This window comes from Puma concolor, chromosome C2 (assembly GCF_028749965.1).
Source record: "Puma concolor isolate L17-30 chromosome C2, mPumCon1.1.hap2, whole genome shotgun sequence".
NCBI classification, from domain to species: Eukaryota; Metazoa; Chordata; class Mammalia; order Carnivora; family Felidae; genus Puma; species Puma concolor.
Window position 1 is genome coordinate 119,119,880 of NC_141675.1, and position 15,020 is coordinate 119,134,899.

The window sequence follows — 15,020 nt, forward strand, 5'->3', positions numbered from 1 at the left end:
AGATACCATATGGTTTCACTCTTATGTGGATCCTGAGAAACTTAACAGAAGACCATGGGGGAGGGGAAAGAAAAAAAAATGGTTAGAGAGGGAGGGAGCCAAAACATAAAAGACTCTTAAAAACAGAACAATCTGAGGGTTGATGGGGGGGGGGTGGGAGGGAGGGGAGGGTGGGTGATGGGTATTGAGGAGGGCACCTGTTGGGATGAGCACTGCGTGTTATATGGAAACCAATTTGACAATAAATTTCTTTTTTTTTTTTTAATTTTTTTAACGTTTATTTATTTTTTTGAGACAGAGAGAGACAGAGCATGAATGGGGGAGGGTCAGAGAGAGGGAGACACAGAATCTGAAACAGGCTCCAGGCTCTGAGCTGTCAGCACAGAGCCCGACGTGGGGCTTGAACTCAAGGACTGCGAGATCATGACCTGAGCTGAAGTCGGCGGCTTAACCAACTGAGCCACCCAGGCGCCCCTACAATAAATTTCTTAAAAAATAAATAAATAAATAAATAAAATATAAAACCTAAAAAAAAAAAAAAAAAAAAAGAAGTGTGGTGTGGTACACACACACAATGGAATATTACTTAGCCATAAAAAAATGAAATCTTGCCATTTGCAATGACGTAGATCTAGAGAGTATTATGCTAAGTAAAATAAGTCAGTCAAAGAAAGAGAAATACCATATGATTTCACTCATATGTGGAATTTAAGAAACAAAGCAAATGAACATGGTGGGGGAAGGAAGGCAAATCAAGAAACAGACTCTTAACCAAAGAGAACAATCTGAGGGTTACTGGAGGGGAGATGGGAGGGGGAGATGGGTTCAGTGGGTGATGGATATTAAGGAGGGCACTTGCTGTGATAGTACCAGGTGTTGTGTGTAACTGATGAATCACTAAATCTACACCTGAAACTAATATCACACTGTATTTAAGTATCTCCAATTTAAATAAAAACTCGGAGAAAAAAAATGAAATAAAGCTAACACAAAGCTAACAAATTTTGTGTATTAATTTTGAGAACAAGTAGCTTAGCAAATACTTATCATTTCTCTTGAATTTTCCAATCGCAAATTATACCATATTTAATAAGAATGATAATTGTGCATGCCCCTTCCCATTCTAATATGTATTCTTTCTGTTGACAATTTTTATTGGCAAGAATTTTTAAAACAATATTAAGTAATAATGCTGACATGACAGTATTCCAGTTATTTGTTGCTATGTAACAGACCACCCCACACTTTAGTGACTTAAAAAAAAAAAACACCATTTATTTTCTCTTACAGTTCTTCAGGTTTTCTGAACTTCCCTGGGAAGTTCTTCTGCTGGTCTTATTTGATGTTTCTCAGGCAGTAGCCCTCAGACACCAGCTGGAGTAAGAGTCATCTGTAAACCTGATTGGGACACTGTAACAGTGTGGCTTGTCTTGTTTTCATGTATTCTCAGATCTTCCAACATATTCTCTTCTGCACTATAATTATGCTTCTTAAATGCAAGTTCAGAACTCCCCAAAAGTGCAGAAGTGAAAGAAATAAAGATCTGCTTAAGTCTTAAACCTGCAACTAGCTCAGAATTACTTGCCACCTGCTATTGCTTAAGCAGTCACAGAGACAACCCAGATTCAAGGGATAATGAAAATACTTCACTTCTCAATGGAGAAGTGAAGAATATGCTGTCATCTTTCATTTCTCACAGCCTTCCTTTGGCCCTCAAACTATTTATACTCCTCTTCCATTTAAAGTACCCTAACACCCTTCCAGGACTCAAACAAATTTCATCCTAAGTTTTAAATTCAAGGAATCATCTAAATCAGGTCCAAATGTGGTTCAGTTTCCTTAGGAGTAATACTTTTTAACTAAAAATCTTAGAATTAAGAAACAAGTTTTACTTGCACATACTCAGCCTACAATGATAAGATAAGGTAACCTAAACCTATGCTTTCATTCATAAGATTAGGCAAAACAAAAGGCACATAGTAGTCACTAATCCATAGTAATTCTGAAATGTAAGTAGGTGCATGTAACCAATCCCTTGATTACAGCCTAATCTTACTCCTTAGGTAGGAGTGGTTCTCTGTTACTAATAGTTCTAATATCAGGACTCTTGGCTTTATTCTAGAGTTTTCCTTTATTTTTACAAGAAATGGCCCAGGGTGTCTGGTGGCTCAGTTGGTTAAGCATCTGACTTTGGCCCAGGTCATAATCTCACAGTTCATGAGTTTGAATCCCACATCAGGGCTGTGCCTCTGACAGGACAGAGCCGGCTTGGGATTCTCTCCCTCTCTCTGCCACTCCTCTGTGCTCTCTCTTTCAAAATAAATAAGTAATCACTAAAAAGAAAGAAAGAAAGAAAGAAAGAAAGAAAGAAAGAAAGAAAGAAAGAAAGAAAGAAAGAAAGAAAGAAAGAAAGAAAGAAAGAAAGAAAGAAAGAAAGAAGTGGCTCATGTAAGCAACTGGCTAGCTTAGTTTTTCAGTCTGCTTCCTGCTTGTAAGAAATTTTTGGTCCAAATGCCTCTTTTGTTTTTGTCCCCTTCAGAGCATACAATTAAAATTCCCTTAAAAACTATGCAGGTTTCCTGTGTATCAGTTAAAATCTACTCCAATAGATTAAAGTGACACCCACATATCTTTTCAATTCAGGCCCCTCTCTAACCTTGGACTGAGAACCAAAGGACTATGCAACAATACCTTTAAGAACCTTAGAATCCTGTAGTCTAGCAAAGAGGGTCTAGGAGGCAACATCTTAAATCCATCTGACATCTTAACAGAGAATCTTATAGCTGTAAGTTTCGATATCTTGATCCTGAAGTCATATATACATGTTTTGCAGCATTGTGGATTCAATCTTTATCCTGAGACTATTCATTACATCAAGAATCTTTTTGTGCCTAGAGAATCTGGGAATAAGAAACAGTATTATTTTCCAAAAAGCAAACCCTAGGTTTAAAATATTTCTTTAAGGTCTGCCTAAAAACTATTTTTCTTTATTATACCTAGGTAAATGAATTAGTCACTACTGACATTCTATCTGGAAATCTCCTTATTCCAGCCCACAGATAGGTATGTACATATAAATCAATTTTCATTATTTGCAGTACCTATGTTCAATAAAGTGCCCATGAATACTGAATTAGCAAATACTGAATCATTGCCTCTAAAGGAAATACAGGGTAGATTCCTATGAGCCTCTGATCACATTTCCATCAGCAGATCAGTCCATAATTTTGATGTATGTATGTTTCTATTTAAGTACAATTTACTATACATTATAATGCATTAACATTGAACTTGCAGCCAACAGTCCTATAACTCATGTCTGAACTAAGTTTATCTAATATACATTTTCCCCATAAAGCATACTGCACGCTTCTTCCACCTAAGGACACTAGGCAACGTGGGAATATAATGCTTCTGACCATTTTAAAATGGTAAAATCACCAACAAGCAAGCAAAAAAATGTGAAAATAGTGGTACTAAATAGATGGCAAAAAGGACACCTGTTTACAATACGAGAGCTGAAACAAAAAGGCAGAATGTTGCTGTGTTCTAACTTCAGTTGGGACCATGTCTGTCCTGGGTGATTCAAAATTTGCACTACTCCGGGTAGGTTCACAAATGATTGCAAAACTGTCATGCTATTTTATATGTAATATATTAAAATACATGCCTAATTTTTCACATTACATTGGGAGATCCCAATGCCAAACTTTCCAGAACTCATATCACAGGTTGCCTTTTCCCAGTTTCCAATGACAATTGTTTCTTTGTCCTTTCCAGCCTTTACTAACAGTCTCCTTGAGACCCTTCTGATTTCTGCTCGTGACCAGGGCCCAAAGCCAATGCAACATGTGTTTTTTGTTACAAGAGCAACTTCTAAGTACCAATTGTTTGTCAGCTGTTTTTTGCTGAAAACAGTAGAAGCAGAGTCTAACAACCTACTTCAAATCATAAAGGCTTAAAACAAAGACCATCTTCTATATCTTACATATCTGTCAGTTGCCATGGATCAACTCAGCAGTTCATCTACTGGTTTTGCCAAGGGTCTCTCCTGTAATTGCAGTTAAGATGGCAACAGTGGAGACTGTAGTCATTTGGAGTCTTGCCTGGGATGCTGGGATAATGCCTTCACGCAGTCTCAAAGCCTTTCCTCCAAGTTTCTCCACTTAATCTCTTTATGTGATCTCTTCAGCAGGTTGGTCATATTCTCACAGGACTGCACTTCGCAGCCCAAAAAAGTACAAAACAGAAATTGCCAGACCTTTTTGAAGCCTTATAGTGGAACTAGCATACTGTCACCTCACAGTCTTCTATTAACTAAACAGTCACAGAGCTGGTCCAGAAAAAAAAGAAATAAGCTTTACCTCTTAATGGTGGAGTGAAGAAGAAAAAAAATGCAACAATCTTTAATCCAACAAAGAGCATATCCCTGCTTTATTTCTCACTTCAGTAGAAATCTGTTTTTTTCAGTATTAAGCAGAATGTTTTCTTTGTTTTGAGTTAAAGAGGTTTTTTTTTCTTTTAATCGTGTTAAGAATTATCCAAAGGGAATTATCACATTTTAAAAATAATATATATTTAAATAATATCTTTTCTCTTTTGATGTATTAGAATGGTAAATTTATAAATGGATGCCCTTAATCTGAACCATCCTTGCATTTCTAGAGTAAAACTCTTATGATTAATAAATAAAATTATTTGGGGTATTATGGATTTTAAAATTGCTTACTTAAGATTTCTAATCAATACCTGAACATGAGGTCACTCTGTAGGTGTGCTGTGGACATGAGTGATCTTTCTCAAGTTTTGGTAGAACTGTTATTCTAGATTTGTGCAAAGTATTTTGGAAAACTTCCTTATTTTTGCCTCTGATCTCAAAGAATTTAAATTACATTCTGATTATTCCTTGGAATTGTGAAAGAGATCGTCTGTGAACCCATCTGGGCCTGCCTAGTATTTTTTACATACTTAACTGTCAAAAATTTCTCGTTTCATCCCATAGTTCTCTCTCTGACTGGTTTTTTTAATTTGCACTGGATCGATTTGCTCATTTTTATGAAAATATACATATAAACATTAAAAAGTTTATTAAAATGTTTATAGGACTGAGCAAAATTCTTCTAATCTCTCTGCCTTAATAAATTTACCCATTCTAAGCTATAATTTTGTGTATTTTGGCATTCTCCCAATTTTTATTAGATTAGGAAACAATTTATAGGAGAATCTCATCATTTGTGATTTTATAAGGTAAAAATCTGGAATAGGAAATTTTACCCTGGAAAAAGCTTTTGGGAATGTTTCATTGGAAGCCCAATATATCATTTCCCAATAAATACAAGAGATCAAATTTTCCTCAAGCATTGGAAGAAATTTCTTTTCTTTTTTTTCTTTTTTTTTTTTTTTTTAGTACAAGATGAAATATTGGCTTATATTTAGAGGTCACGCAGTATGGAAAGTGTGTATGTTTAAATCCTAGAATCATAATTACATGCAGTGGACCAAGATGCTCACATTATAAAAGGTAGAAGAGAGGTGTGATTAAGTGAACAAAATTCTTCTAACCCATCCCATGCTCACATCAAGGCATATTCGTGGGCCAGAGTGGAGAAATAGAAACTGTAAACCTTCAAGGTTTCGGACTTACAAAAAAGTTTTAGCCTAAGATCCAAAGAGAAGACTGTTTATTCTGGATATTTTTTCTCATTTTGGCTCAAATTTCATGTACTTGGCACATACCCTTCATAGTTTAGGATCAGAGGTTATAGATACTTCTTTGTTTCATTGAAGACTACTCTGTTACTTTTATTTGTTTTCTACTGTCTTTTATGAGTTTTGGAAGACAAAAAATCAAGTTAAAATGCTTTATTCCTTCACATTCAGTCAAGTTTATCATTCAATTTTATTTTTGTTTTAAGATTATCTAACATCTTATTTTACCCTAAAGTATATGGTATTAGTAAATTCAACCTATTGAGGTATAACTCTAGCTCCCTACTGTCCTAATATTAATTTTCCAACTGTTCTTTTACATTTGATTTTTAAAGTTTAATTTATTTCAACTTTAGATATCTGCAACTTAATGAAATTTTGGCTTTTAAAATGTTGGTATATCAAAATAATGAACAAAGTAAATTTCAACTTTACTGTTTTATTTCAAAAATATTAACAATATTTAAAGCATTTAATGCAATACTTGCTAAAACAAGCATGATGATTTAACTACATTAATTAAATAAGAAAAATATGAGAAACCCAGAGTTCAAATACATACATCTGTTCTCAAGTCTATAATCATGCCAAAATCTATTGCTGGTTTTATTTAAATTACGATGGTAGAAACTCTTCCTTCTGTCATATGCAGTCACCCTAACTTAGTTTTCCAATTAATTTCTATATTTACTCATGTTTGTAATGAGGACAAGGATTTGAATATAAAAGAGGAGGACTTATAAAAATACTTTCTTAAAGGTATGTTTATTTGTCATTTAACATTTTCCCTTAGTTTCTTAGAATACTTTTCATTTCTTTATTCATTCAGCTCTTTATGTGTAAATGAGAACTTAGCTTGCGCTAAAATCTGTGCTCATTTGCTGTAAATACAATGTAGAGCAAAATGAATACAGTCTGTCCCTGTAAGGAAATTAAAATATAGTAAGAAAGTTATAATAAGCTAAACTTAAAATTATAATGTAGTTTGATAAAGGGTGTAATAGAGGAAGCACAGTTTCTAAGACATATAGAAAGAGCCTCTACCCAGAGTTGGGGAGTCAGAGACAATAAAAAATAAGGAATAGTTTATGAACAAATTATTTTGTTCATAAGGAATTATTTTAGGTTTTTCTTTTCCATATAGTTCTAAGAATTTAGTGCAATTTCTGTCCTGCCTGGGCAAAGCTTATGCTTTAATTGTGAACACTGATGAATTGCGAATTTACTGAGTAGTAAACTCTCTATTTCTTTTATTCCCATTATTTTTGTACATTAAAACAATTGTTTCCTCATAAAACAAAGTTAATGTAAGAGATAAAGCATTAGAATCAGCCAAAGTTGAATGAAGAAACCACAACATTATTAAATATGAAATCACTGTTTCTCCAAACGGGATCCCAGTTTTAAGGTCCATGTCTGTACTCATGGGAATCCACTAGTTTTTTATTTTTTTAATATTGAAAAAAAACCAATGCATGTTTTATTAATAAGACTTTATAGACTAACTCCAACATCAAATTTCTGGCTTTCCATTTCTGGACCTTTTGCAAAATTAGTGCTGGTGTTTTGATTAATGGAAAAGGAGAACAGTAACTCAATTTTAAAAATCTAGGGAGAGGTAGTTTCAAAACACAAGGTTCTATGGTAAATAATAAATGGAATAATAAATAATAAAATAATAACTCTTAATTCATATTCTAATTCAGTTTAACAATCAGATTAATATTCTTAGAATTGCCTAAATTTGAAAAACAATAATCTCTATAGACATAGATATTAGAAATAAATGTAACACATTATTTTCTTTAAATTATACACTCTTTGTAAAAACAACTGTTTTCTAGTTCTCCATGAAGATAAACTTTTTTTTTTTTTTTGAGAGACAGAGAGGAGCAGAGGGAGAGAAAGAATCTTTTTTAAAAATTTTTTTAACATTTATTTTTGAGAGACAGACAGAGCATGAACAGGGAGGGGCAGAGAGAGAAAGAGAGAGAAGGAGACACAAAATCTGAAGCAGGCTGCAGGCTCTGAGCAAGATGTCAGCACAGAGCCTGATACGGGGCTTGAACCCATAAACTGTGAGATCATGACCTGAGCCAAAGTCAGATGCTCAACCGACTGAGCCACCCAGGCACCTCATGGAGAGAGAGAGAATCTTAAGCAGGCTCCATGCTCAGCACGTTGCCCAATGTGGGGCATGATTCCACGACCCTGGAATCATGACCTGAGCCAAAATCAAGAGGTAGGCACTCAGCCAACTGAGCTACCCACGCATCCTGAGGATGAACAATTTAAAGTCAAGTTGCTTATCTCATATATGTGCAATAGGCTAGTTCAATTATTTGTGTCTTTTACATTGTCTAGATAACGTTTCTAGGTAAATAGTTTGTGCTACTAACATAATGTTGCTACTAAGTAAACAATTATGATTCTAAATTTCAGAAATCAAGTAGAATAGCATATATTCACCAACATGCTCACATATCTCAAATATATCTCAAAAGGCTATGATAACAGTCTATGATAAAAACATGTTTTCTCAGGAAGAATTTGACATTTCACAACAGCCTCACCAGCACAAAACTCTACTTAGTGCAGATAACTGGCCCAAAGACATCAAAACTAACCTTATTTTTTATTCTATATACCAACCTACTTTACTAGATTGTTTTGAAGATCAAATGAGAAGACATGTGTAACAGTATTTTTCAAAGTAAAAGTACATGGCAATATAACTGGTTTATTAAAAAGTTTAAACTCATAATAATATACTAAATATTTTTCTAATTATTGATTTTCTTTTTTAAATTTTTTTTAACGTTTATTTATTTTTGAAACAGAGAGAGGCAGAGCATGAACAGGGGAGGGGCAGAGAGAGAGGGAGACACAGAATCAGAAGCAGGCTCCAGGCTCCGAGCCATCAGCCCAGAGCCCCATGCGGGGCTCGAACTCACGGACCGCGAGATCGTGACCTGGCTGAAGTCGGACGCTTAACCGACTGCGCCACCCAGGCACCCCTGATTTTCTTTTCCTAACAGAGATATTCTCTTTTGTTTTTTGGGTTTTTTTTTTTGTTTGTTTTGTTTTGTTTCAGGAGTAGAATTTAATGATTCATCACTTACATATAACACCCAAGGCTTATCACAAGTGCCCTCCTTAGAGCCTTAGAGCTGTCACCCATAGAACCTATGTCCCTACACCCCTCTCCTCCAGCAACCCTCACTTTGTTCTCCATAGTTCTCTTATGGTTTGCCTCCCTCTCTGTTTTTGTTTTATTTTTCCTTCCCTTCCCCTATGTTCATCTGTTTTGTTTCTTAAATTCCACACATGAGTGAAATCATATGGTATTTATCTTTCTCTGACTTATTTTGCTTAGCATAATACAGTCTAGTTCCATCCATGTCATTACAAATGGCAAGATTTCATTCTTTTTTGTGGCTGAGTAATATTATATTCTCTCTCTCTCTCTCTCTCTCTCTCTCCCTTCCTCTCTCTCTCTCCTCTCTCTCTCTCTCTCTCTCCATATATATATACCACCACTTCTTTATCTATTCGTCAGTTGATGAACATTTGGGCTCTTTCCATAATTTAGCTATTGTTGATAGCATTATCAACAAACATTGGGGTGCATGTGCCCCTTCGAGTCAGTATTTGTATATCCTTTAGATAAATGCCCACTAGTGTAATGGCTGGGTTGTAGGGTACTCCTATTTTTAACTGAGGAACCTCCACATTGTTTTCTAGAGTGGCTTCACAAGTTTGCATTCCCACCAACAGTGTAAGAGGGTTCACCTTTTTTCTGCATCCTCACCAACATTTGTTGTTTCCCGCATTGTTAACTTAAGCCATTCTGACAAGTGTGAGGTGGTATCTTGTTATGGTTTTGATTTGTATTTCCCTGATGATGAAGGATGTTGAGCATGTTTTCATGTGTCTGCTAGCCATTTGGAGGTCTTCTTCGGAGTAATGGATTATTTATTTTTTGGTTGTTGAGTCTCATAAGTTCTTTACAGACTTTGAATACAAGTCTTTTATCCAATGTGTCATTTGCAAATAAAAACTTCTCCCATTCCATAGGTTGCCTTTAGGTTTTGTTGATTGTTTCTTTCACTGTGCAGAAGCTGTTTATCTTGATGAAGTCCCAATAGTTCACTTTTGCTTTTGTTTACCTTACCTCTGGAGAAGTGTCTAGTTAGAAGTTGCTACAGCTGAGGTCAAAGAGATTGCTGACTGTGTTCTCCTCTAGAATTTTAATGGTTTCCTCTTCACATTTAGGTCTTTCGTTCATTTTGAATTTATTTCTTGTATGGTATAAGAAAGTGGCTCAGTTTCTTTTTTCTGCATGACACTGTCCAGTTTTCCTAATACCATTTGTTGAAGACTATCTTTTTTTCCATTGGATATTCTTTCCTGCTTTGTCAAAGATTAGTTGACCATATAGTTGTGGGTCCATTTTTGGGTTCTCTACCCTGTTCTATGGATCTATGTGTCTGTTTTTGTGCCAGTACCATACTGTCTTGGTGATTACAACATTCTAATACAGCTTGAAGTCTGGAATTGTGATGCCTCCAGCTTTGGCTTTCTTTCTCAACATTACTTTGGGTATTTGAGGCCTTTTCTAGTTTCATACAAATTTTAGAATCATATGTTCTAGCTCTGTGGAGAATGTTGGTGTTATTTTGATAGGGATTGCTATGAATATGTAGATTGATTTGGGTAGTAGTGACATTTTAACAATATTTGCTCTTCCAATCCATGAGCATGGAATGCTTTTCCAATTCTTTGTATATTCTTCAATTTCTTTCGTAAGTGTTTTATAGTTTTCAGAGTATAGATCTTTTACCTCTTTGACTAGGTTTAGTCCTAGTTATCTAATCGTTTTTGGTGTAATGGTAAATGGAATTGATTCCTTGATTTCTCTTTCAGCTGCTTCATTATTGATGTATAGAAATGCCATAGATTTATTTACATTGATTTCATATCTGTGACTTTGATGAATTCATGAATCAGTTCTAGCAGTTTTTTGGTGGACTTTTCTAGGTTTTCCACATACAGTATCATATCGTCTGTGAAGAGTGAAAGTTTGATCTATTTCTTGCCAATTTGTATGCTTTTATTTCTTTTTGTTGTCTGATTGCTGAGGCTAGGACTTCCAGTATTATGTTGAAAAACAGTTGTGACAGTGGACATCCTTGTCTTGTTCCTGACCTTAGGAGAAAAGCTCCAAGACTTTTCCCATTGAGGATGATATTTGCTGTGGGTCTTTCATATATGTCCATTACGATGTTGAGTCATGTTCCTTCTGTCCCTACTTTCTTGAGGGTTTTTTTTCACCAAGAAAAGATGCTGTATATTGTCAAATTCTTCTCTGCATCTATTGAGAGGATCATATGGCTCTTGCCCTTTCTTTTATTAATGCAGTGTATCACATTGGTTGATTTGCAGATACTGAACTACCCCTGCATCCCAAGAATAAATCCCACTTGATCGTGGTGAATAATTCTTTTAATGTACTGTTGGATTCAATTTGCTAGTATGTTGTTGAGAATTTGTGTATCCATGTTCATTAGGGATGTTAGTCTGTAATTCTCCTTTTTAGTGGGATCTTTGGAATCTTTAGTGGGACCTTGGAATCAAGGTCATGCTGGCCTCATAGAATGAGTTTGGAAGTTTTCTTTCCATTTCCATTTCCTCTGGAGCACGATTGGGATACAAAACTCCAAATCTTAAAGGATCCAGCTAGGCATGGACCCACTCCTCTCCTCCAGAGGAGAGCCTTGCAGCACTGAGCCTGGCTCCATTCTGTCCCAGAAAAGGGATGGTCATGCAGGTGCCTAGAGTTTATGGTGAAGCATAGCAAAAAGCTCCACCCAAGTTATCCGCCCTCTGCATACACCTCTGTCCCCTGCTGTTGAGAGGCTGCTCAGAGGCACCAGCCAGGTCTTTTGTCCTTGGATAGGCAATATACCCTCTTCCAAATGCACTCCAGGAAGGGGAATGTTCTTTCCCAGTGCAACCCAGGGGATCCCCAAGTCACACTCTCCACGGTGTGCTCCCAGGGTCTCAGCCTCCTTCTCCCCAGGAACATCACTGCCTGTCTGGATTGACTCCTGCAAATGGCACTAACTTCCAAAACTTCCACTGTTTGCAAAAACTTGCAATAGTTCATTCCTCCCAATTCCTCAGTCAGTGGTTTTGGGGGAATGCTTTTTTGTGCAAACCTGACACAAGGCTCTCTCTCCCCATCTCTCCTCCTCTCCATGAAAGGGCTCTCTACCCTCCATAGCACTGTAGCTTTTCTGTCTCCTAATTCTCATCCCTGCATCTATCTGATATCTGCCAGATTCTCTCTCTCAAATTATGCAGGTTGCTCTCTTAATCCTCAGATTGATTTCCTAGGTGTTCAAAATGCTTTGATGTTGATCTAGCTGTATTCAAGAGATGAGACAAGCCCAGTGTCCCCTTACTACTCTGCCATCTTAACTCCTCCTTCCAATTATTGATTTTCAACTATGATTGATATTGATATTTTTTTCCTCATTTTTGTCATCTTGAAAATTGTCTACAATACTTTGAGATCTTAAAGTTATTTAAATTTTAGTCCAGTTTAAAATTTCAATTTCAAACTCAGCTTAAGGCTTGCATGACTCATAACTGCTTTGATATGGATAGAGTTATCATGATATCACTTGATTCTACGTTCTCCCTTTAAGACTATACTTCCCATAATAACAGGATTATTTTTACCTTCTGTGCTGGTCATTGCTGCTTCTTGAACTCTGACCTGCCCTCTAATACCCTTTGTGGATGTCAGACAACCAAAACAAGGTGGTTGTCCCATTTGTGAGTTATCTGTGAGCAACCCAAATGAGACTCAACCTCTTTGACTCCACTCCGTTGTACATTATCTGCTGGGTTCCCTTTACCCAAGAAGTAGTACTATATTGTGGGGTATAGTTATGGGGAGTCAAGTTGGATATCTTGGTTGTTGTTCCTTGATCCTGAGGGAAGTCTCACATGCTGGCCTCAACAAATGGTGAGGATGTGGGCTCCTCACATGTTTGTCTCTCAGCCCTGCCACCCCTCTCTAATTCTTTTCTCTCCTACTCACATAGCATAATATGATCTTCAGGCCTTTGCCTAAGCAGACATCCAACTGGAGCATGGATGCAAGTCTATAGTTTTGAAAGACATCCTCACCGCTTCTAGTAATTCTCTTGGAGTTTTCCTTTCATTTGGCAAGAGGAAGATTCTGAGTAGATGGGGAACAAATATGGATCTGATCATTGAAGCTACAGACATGGATTGCATTTCTCAAAGACAGCTAATTGATTTTTCATTTACCAAGTAACTCATCAAGGGTCAACTCTGGGTCAATAAAAATACCAGGATCTAAGGGTAAAATAAGTAAAATTAGACATGGTTGCTATCATAAAATCAATAGTATATGGGTGAGTGGATTGCAGATATTGACCAAATCATACAATAAAAGCAAAATTACACCTAGGTCATTTTATTTCTTCTAATGGTGAATTAAATGGTATCATTAAATAAAACAATTTTGTTATATCAACAAAAAGGATAAATGTAATAAACATAATTTTGAGAAAAAATAAAGCCAGACAGAAAAAATATGAACATAGGGAAAACTACCTAAAGCATGAGAAGTAAGATGGTAATTTCCTTTGGGAGGAGAATAGATGGATTGAGAAGAAGCTAAGGGGGCATCTGAGATTCAGGGTAATGTTCTAATTTTCAGCAGGCTTTTGGTTTTCTGGATATACTTCTTTTATCATAGCATGTCAAATTGCCCTCTGCTTCATGCATTATTTAATATGTATGTTTGCATATGGAGAAGTGCTATGGACTAAACTTTGTCCCCTCCCCCCCAAATTCACATATTAAAACTCTAACTCCAATGGGACTATATTTGGAGGTAGGGCCTATAAGGAGGTAATTAAGGTTAAATGAAGCCATAGGGTAGGGTCCTAACCTAATAGGATTAGTGGTATTATAAAAAGAGGAATAGGGAAAAAATTCTCTTTCTATGAGCACACAGTGAGATGGCAACCACCTATAAGGCAAAAAGAAAAGACCTCAGCATGAAATTTACCTTGATAGCACCTTGATCTTGGGCTTTCCAGCCTATAAAATTGTGAAAAATAAATTTCTGTTGTTTAAGCCACCCGATCTCTAGTATTTCAGTATAGCAAACAAAGCTGACTAAGATAGATGGTGATCATGAGTTTGGTTTTGCACATATTAAGTTTAGGCTGGCTTTAAACTAAGAAAAGTTGTCTAGTAGGAAGTTGAAGGTAGAATTCAGAGATGTTGACATGTACAAATCTATTTAAAAATATATGTTTTTGAGTTAACTTTGACAATGTGGTAGTTGAAGAGATGTTAATAAGATTACAAGGGAAGTAGTAGAAAGTGAGAAATTTACTAAGAAACAAGCCTCCTCAAGAAATGATAACATTTAAAGTTGCATAGAGGCTGAGACTAGAAAAGAGATGAAGAAGCACTTGCCAGAAAGTTCAGTAGACCAAGAAGTGCTAGTTATGTCAAGAAAGAGAAGATACATATGACCTAGTCAAAAGCTAATTTTAGTACAGAGCAATAGCAAGATGTCAGATTAGAACGGGCCAAGAAGTGGCTTGGAAGCAAGGAAATGGAGACACCACACAGAGACAAATATTTCTAGAAAAAAAAAATTAATATTTAGGAGATTAGCAAGAAAGAGCTGAAGGGAAGAGCCCAATGTATTCTATACAATAAAAAGTGTAATCTTTTGTGTGAATTTCCTGCATCAAAGTTAAGACGCCAAACACCAGTGGAAGCATCACTCTTAGATAAAAGGGGGACATTGCCTTGTCAGTAGCAGGAGAAGCATAGGATACGGACAGACAAAAGTCATTTTTTAATGTTTATTATCATGAGGTTGAAGAAGGTCCCCTCTTTACAAATTCTCTTTTTTGGTGAATCATAGGGGAATCATAACCACTGGGCAGGGAAGATGGAAGGTCAGAAATTTTGGTAGAGTGGAAATGGTTTGAAAAGGGCATTGCTTAAATAGACGAATGTATGTTTTTCAAAGACATACAGCAAGATTTTTGAGCAGTGTTGAAGGACCCACTAAAGGTCAGTGCCCATGAATTTACAGTGAAACCAGAAGGCCCATTTGGATAATTTCTTGCCATAGTGCATGACTAGCTGTGTTTAGGTGCAGAGATATTGGGTGTTTGGTTTCTTCCAGAACTGGGATTTTGCCAAATGAATGCAAGTAAAACAGAATCAAGAATGTTGATGGT

The 15,020-nt window shown here is 36.1% G+C and overlaps 1 protein-coding gene and 1 long non-coding RNA gene across 3 annotated transcripts in view; one reads left to right on the forward strand and one right to left on the reverse strand.

Annotated features, from left to right (window-relative positions):
• Positions 1-15,020, reverse strand: part of CSNK2A2IP (casein kinase 2 subunit alpha' interacting protein) — a 538,834-nt gene that overhangs the window by 371,058 nt on the left and 152,756 nt on the right. The gene's annotated exons all lie outside the window — the stretch shown is intronic.
• LOC147577506 (uncharacterized) overlaps positions 2,731-15,020 on the forward strand; it is a 33,582-nt gene continuing 21,292 nt past the window's right edge. The window contains exons 1-2 of the long non-coding RNA XR_015240354.1: positions 2,731-2,785; positions 3,001-3,063. This is a non-coding gene — a long non-coding RNA (uncharacterized LOC147577506). The remainder of the gene's footprint in view (positions 2,786-3,000; positions 3,064-15,020) is intronic.